Source organism: Triticum aestivum, chromosome 4A, assembly GCF_018294505.1.
Source record: "Triticum aestivum cultivar Chinese Spring chromosome 4A, IWGSC CS RefSeq v2.1, whole genome shotgun sequence".
Taxonomy (NCBI): domain Eukaryota; kingdom Viridiplantae; phylum Streptophyta; class Magnoliopsida; order Poales; family Poaceae; genus Triticum; species Triticum aestivum.
In genome coordinates, this window is record NC_057803.1 from 657,893 (window position 1) to 665,087 (window position 7,195).

The following is a 7,195-nucleotide window of genomic DNA, read 5'->3' on the forward strand; positions in this document are numbered from 1 at the left end:
TTATTTGTAGTTTCTTTTATTTCCAGTTTTATAAAATTACCACTAGTGCCTAATTTGTATTTACCAATAAACTACTACAAGATTAATTCTTAACCCATAATAAAATAGTGTTAGCATTTTATAAATTCAATAGGCATTTTTTTAGTTGTTTTTCACTATTGTTTTAATTGTTTCAAGGCCTTTAAGCATTTTATCAAAGTCTGGTTTCTCCACCATAATTACCTATGTATTATTTGGTTCACTCAGGACATTTAAATTTTAATATTTGAAAACTTTTATTGTTTGCTCGATTTTGAATTTGAAATTCAAACTAGGTTCCGAACTAACGCGAGTTTATCCACAGTAACCGAGGTGACGTGGCATCATTAGCGGGGATTACTGTAGCTTAATTACCCGGGCGTCACAATTCTCCTCCACTACAAGAAATCTCGTCCCGAGATTTAAGAGGGGAGTAAGGGGAAAGTTCTGGTTACGACATTCTAACGGATCTTCTCGAAGAAGTTAATCCCTTTCGTTGATGTCTTCAATCCTTTATTTCGATGCATCATGATAAACTTGTCATCATTTCTTCGGGAACTCCATCGTACTTACGAAAAGATAAGGGGCAGCTCACTACGACATAATGCTTTTGAGGGAAACAATCTGGGGTTAACCCATGAATTAGTATAAGATTATCACTCGAGTTGAACATATGAAATACCTCGAGAGTAAGGTACGAAGGTACCATAATAGGCTCCAAGCGGATAGATAGTTGCTCGAAGCCTGAACCAGAGTGAGAAAGGGGTTCAGAGTAGCGAGAGTAAGTATTGCGTCTGATACCAGAATAGATCACTAGGACAGTGGCCCGTGGATTACATACGAGTCCACGCACGAGGAATAACTTTGGGAATAGGGGGTGTACAGGACAGTCAGGTTTCGATCCTGTGGAACTGTGGGTTATGGGCCCACCATGTGGTTTTTTTTAAATAGGAGCAGTGACATCTTTCACGGTCATGATAGCAAGGCATGTTAGAGAGTACCATGTCAGTTATGTCGGCATCAACGTTGGTACCAAGGGCGAGGGACGAAGAGAACCACTTTCCTGCTCATTGAACGAGGCGGACCAATAGGCAAGGTTCTCGTCCATCGGTGGCTACCGGAATGTCATCAACAATAGTAACAGGGTCTTACTGACAGAGTTGTACCTCGAGGTGTTTGCACAAGTAGTGCATTATTACTGCTTATATCATATAGATCATAGAAAAGGTTCAAAAAACCAATGGAAGGAAAATATGATCATCAGATTAAACAGAACAATGGAAAGGAAAATATGTTTAAACACATATTTCAAGGGTATATCCTTCCCAAGGACAAGCAGAGCAAGATATCCATGACAGGATATAAAGTAGAAAACCATTTAGGTAAGGGGGGAGGAATCTCATGATATTACCCATACAACGGTGTTAGGATAAATGGTAAATAAAATTTAGCATCGTGCTTCAAATGTTCCTGTTGAAAATCGGAGTACCATTGACATGCTTCAGGTAGCAATGATATGGTGTTTCAATCAAGGACCAGACTTCGGATACACCAATGATCCATCAGGAGTAACTTATAAAATAAGTCCTATAATTTCCTCCAGGAAGAATGGTTATCCTTGCAAAAGAATTTATAATGATCGGTCCTCCAGCCGGGGGGGTGTGTGCTAGGCATGACATCATGTTACCGGGTCATCAAAGGATCAACATCATAACTCTTGGAAAGTTGTCCCAACCATCATATCTGACCGAGATTCATATCCAATTGGTGTCATGATACCTCAAACTCAGGGGGTCCGAGAGGAAAAGGTGCAACACAATCGACGAAATGACATTGCAAGATTCTCGAGAAATGAACTATGGGAGCGGGTTTCTGAAGCAATAGTTCATCATTAAACCAAGGAGGGGATGAGAAGGTGGCTGATGGGCTCAGCGACAATTCATCGAGAATTCCAAACAGATGGATTTCCACGATAATGTGAACAAGAAGATGACATTTGTTAGATCAAATGATATAATGTTGTATGCTCGAGGAAAACATACAGCATTAATCATTAGTTGAAAGGTGTGCCCGAAATATGACCTTAGGCAGCAAGATCACTGTTAGAGTGACGATTCAATAACCAACAGTCTAAGAACGAACTGTCAATCATTAACTTCAAAGCAATAGGGTTGTTAAAAGTACACAATCCAAGCAGCATCATTCCCTTGTTGGAATCCCGGTTAGAATCAACACAGGGAACAAGAAGGAATGGTGATGGTGAGAAGTATCACTTGCATCAAGAATTCTCAAGAGGTGGTGAAATTACCACGACATTTTCACATAAAAGATGGTAATATTCCAAGCTAAAGAAGAACAAACGTTGGATAGCAAGGAACTCAAGGTATAACACAAAACACGAACAAGTTTTGTGTTGAATGGAAGGCAATAAAGTGGTCACTGATAACACAAATCATCGAGGGCAAGGATGGTATTACTCAACATGAATTCAACTGGTATCCTGGAAGTGCTCAGAATGCTGATGATGATCACGACACATTTGTCGAGAGATTTCATGAAGATGTAATCAATCAGTGACGACATCAAGTCAAAGGAATAATGAAGCGGAAGGTTATTGGAACCATGGGTAGGACACAAACTTGAAATCAAGCTTGTTGATCAAGGCGAACTGATATGACGAGGAAGATCGACGTAAGTTTAGCTCATCATCAAAAATTGTGCTCCGAAAAGGAGGGCCTGGTAGTACGGTTTAAAATTTAGCCGATCAGGCTAGGAAAGACTTAAAGGATTAATAAAATCCTAAGCAACGAAAATTACTTAGGGTTATCGAACCAAAATGTGGAATCGTTGTTCTCGATTGACGACAACCCAGAACCCGAGAAAATTGGAATCTGTGAGAAATAATAGTTGATGAAGAACCCATAATAAGTTATGCAGCCCCATGATATTCTTGAGATACCAAGGGGTAATACTCGACGACAAATCAAAGTAGAGGTTGGACTGGGGTATTACTCTGTAGAAGACAAGTGCTTAAACTTGCACGAGAAATGGTATTTAAAGGAGATCATGGTCGGAACCACGATTACAAAAGGCCAGATCCTAGATATAAGATGAACTTATACCAAAGGAATAATTTATTTAAGAGAAGCTTTAATGATAAGATCTACATCGTGTCCATGGGCATGAACACAAGTTCAAGGTCGAGTCCCACTTCTCCAATGCATAACCTTTCATTCACTTCTCACGTTCGATGATGTTGCAGTGTTGAAATTTTATCTGGTGAAGCACCAGAAGAGTATGACTCGCGAAAACTTTCGGGTTCACACGGTTTAGAGAAGGCATATGTTCAACCCATAGGGGCTTCTTAGAAACATATACCACAAGTTTCAAGAGTAAATAACACAAGCCCGAAAGCAGAGCATGGTTGACCAAGCAGAGGATACAACTTAACAAAGGCATTATGTATCAGGGGAAGAACTCACAAGGTGATCAAATGTGAAGGACACTGTCGGATAACAATCCAACAAAGGACTTGATGGTCCACAAAGGATCTGATACGAGTATCGGTACTCAACTAGAGGAAGAAGAATGCAAGGAGATCAGATTATAGAAACAACTGACTAACTCATTTGTCAAATGCAAAGGAAATATGATTTCCAAATCAAGGGATCAGAAGCAATGCTCTGATTAGGGATGGATAAGTTGAATAGCCTTATGGTACAATCAACGGCAATTGGATTGGTCGAGAACCAATTCCAGTTAAAAGAATGGCAGCTCAGCCGGAAAAGTAACTTATAAGGATCAAAGATGATTGCGTGTATTCGCAAACATATTGAGTCAACAGACTCAAAAATGATAATGACAAGGAATGTCAATAAGACTACGAGAGTTATGGGATTAACCATAATGCAAGCAAGCAAGAATTTCAAGAGCCAAAGACTGCTCGGGATTTTTGGAAGATCGAATGGCATTTCGAAGACTTTTGTGAAATACATGAATCAACTGGGGATGAGCGGATACTGGATAAGTGCGAGAAATTATCCGTATGGGTATTCAGGTGGTAAGAAACTGCAAGGCAGTAGGCATAAGTATTCTAAGAACAACAACGAGTATTTCGGGGCGTCTTGTAATAAAAGACAACTGGGGACTAAGTAAGAACGGTGTATGAATTTATTCATAGGGATATTTCGATGGTAGTGAATTGCAAAAGCAATGGGCAGTCCCGAAAGAGTATCGGAAAGTAACTTTGAAATCTTCATGTGCAGTCGGCGATCAACTAGACTGAAGGGGCTCTCCGGGAGAAAGTGTTTTCGAGAACCTAAAGTTAGATTTTAGAAAATCATTTAACCCGAATAGAAGAGAGATCAGAGTCCCAGAGTATAGACGGGGAGTAAAAGATACTAATACCACCCAATGGCGACGTGGGCCCGTAAGGCACACAGCCAAGTTAGTAAAAGTTTTGCAATGACTAGACTCAACTTCGGCCAAGGATTGTGGAAGGGGGAGTCCTACAGGCAGTCGGCTCTGATACCAACTTGTGACGCCCCCGATTCAATCGTACACTAATCATGCATGCAAATGTGTACGATCAAGATCAGGGACTCACGGGAAGATATCACAACACAACTCTAAAACATAAATAAGTCATACAAGCATCATAATACAAGCCAGGGGCCTCGAGGGCTCGAATACAAGTGCTCGATCATAGACGAGTCAGCGGAAGCAACAATATCTGAGTACAGACATAAGTTAAACAAGTTTGCCTTAAGAAGGCTAGCACAAACTGGGATACAGATCGAAAGAGGCGCAGGCCTCCTGCCTGGGATCCTCCAAACTACTCCTGGTCATCGTCAGCGGGCAGCACGTAGTAGTAGGCACCTCCGGTGTAGTAGGGGTCGTCGTCAACGGTGGCGTCTGACTCCTAGACTCTAGCATCTGATTGCGTCGACCAGAAAGAAAGGAAAGGGAAAAAAGGGGGGAGAAAGCAACCGTGAGTACTCATCCAAAGTACTCGCAAGCAAGGAGCTACACTACATATGCACGGGTATATGTGTAAAGCGCCATATCGGTGGACTGAACTGCAGAATGCCAGAATAAAAGGGGGATAGCTAATCCTGTCGAAGACTACGCTTCTGGCAGCCTCCGTCTTGCAGCATGTAGGAGAGAGTAGATTGAAGTCCTCCAAGTAGCATCTTCAAGTAGCATCTCCAAGCAGCATCTCCAAGTAGCATCGCATAGCATAACCCTACCCGGCGATCCTCCTCTCGTCGCCCTGTAGAAAAGCGATCACCAGGTTGTCTGTGGAACTTGGAAGGGTGTGTTTTATTAAGTATCCGGTTCTAGTTGTCATAACGTCAAGGTACAACTCCAAGTCGTCCTGTTACCAAAGATCACAGCTATTCGAATAGATTATCTTCCCTGCAGGGGTGCACCAACTTACCCAACACGCTTGATCCCATTTGGCCGCACACACTTTCCTGGGTCATGCCCGGCCGCGGAAGATCAACACGTCGCAGCCCCACCTAGACACAACAGAGAGGCCAGCACGCCGGTCTAAACCTAAGCGCGCAGGGGTCTGGGCCCATCGCCCATAGCACACCTGCACGTTGCGTACGCGGCCGAAAGCAGAACTAGCCCCCTTAATACAAGAGCAGGCTTACGTTCCAATCCGGCGCGTGCCACTCAGTCGCTGGCGTCATGAAGTGCTTCGGCTGATACCACGACGCCGAGTGCCCATATCTTTCCCACGTAGTTGGTTAGTGCGTATAGGCTCGTAGCCAACTCAGATCAAATACCAAGATCTCGTTAAGCGTGTTAAGTATCCGTGAACGCCGAACAGGGCCAGGCCCACCTCTCTCCTAGGCGGTCTTAACCTGCCCTGTCGCTCCGCCACAAAGATCCACACAGAGGGCCGTCGGGACAAAGGTCCTTTCAGCCCCCAATCCGTGAATCACTCGCGGGTACTCTTCGAGCTGACCCGACTTTAGTCACCATCTGTAAAGTATGTATGTATGTATAGTATATACCCGTGATCACCTCCCGAGTGATCACGGCCCAATAGTATAGCAAGGCAGACTGACAAGAATGTAGGGCCACAGATGAATGTACTAGCATCCTATACTAAGCATATAGGATTGCAGGTAAGGTAACAACAGAGGTAACAAGGACAGGCTATGCAGCAGTATAGGAGTATCTAAAAGCAGTAACATGCTACACTACTCTAATGCAAGCAGTATAGAGAAGAGTAGGCGATATCTGGTGATCAAGGGGGGGGCTTGCCTGGTTGCTCTGGCAAGAGAGAGGGGTCGTCAACATAGTAGTCGAACTGGGCAGCAGCAGCATCGGTCTCGTAGTCTACCAGAGAGAAGAGGGGGAAGAAACAATGAATACCAAGTAAACAGATGCATATCGATGCATGACATGTCAAGGAGCGATGCTAGGCGTGCCCTAACGTGGTATGAGGTGGTACTGGTTAAGGGGGGAATCATCCGGGAAAGTATTCCCGGTGTTTCGTGTTTTCGGGCAGAGGAGCCAGAGGGGGAAAGTTGCGGGTTCGATAGGTTAGGGGGTGTGGCGGACGAACGGACTGCGTATCCGAATTCGTCTCGTCGTTCTAAGCAACTTTCATGTTGAAAATATTTTAATCCGAGTTACGGATTAAAAGATATGATTTTTTTAAGGATTTTATTAATTTCTGGAATTTAATCAATTAATTATTTAATTCGAAAAATGGAATTATGATGTCAGCATGATGCCATGCTGGCGTCAGCAGTCAACAGGGTTGACTAGGTCAACCCGGACATGTGGGTCCCGTTCGTCATACTCTGTTAACTAATTATCTTAGTTAAGTTTAATTAACAGTAGTTAATTAGGTTAATTATTCATTAGGTTTAATTAATCAGGATTAATTAAATTAATTATTTACTTAATTAATTAATTAATTGATTAATTTTATTCATTATTATTTTTATTAATTATATTTATCTAAATTCCTTTTCCCTTTTTCTTTTTTTAATAAAACGTTATGGGGGCGGGCCCCTGTGGTCAGTGGCCCATGGGGCCTTGCGGGCGTTGGGTGTAGGGTGCGGTCGCCACCCGCTAACGGGTGAACCCGGGCGGCCGCCGCAGGCGCGCGCGCCAGCACCGGCGAGGCGGGCTGGGCGCCGGCTGCAGGCGA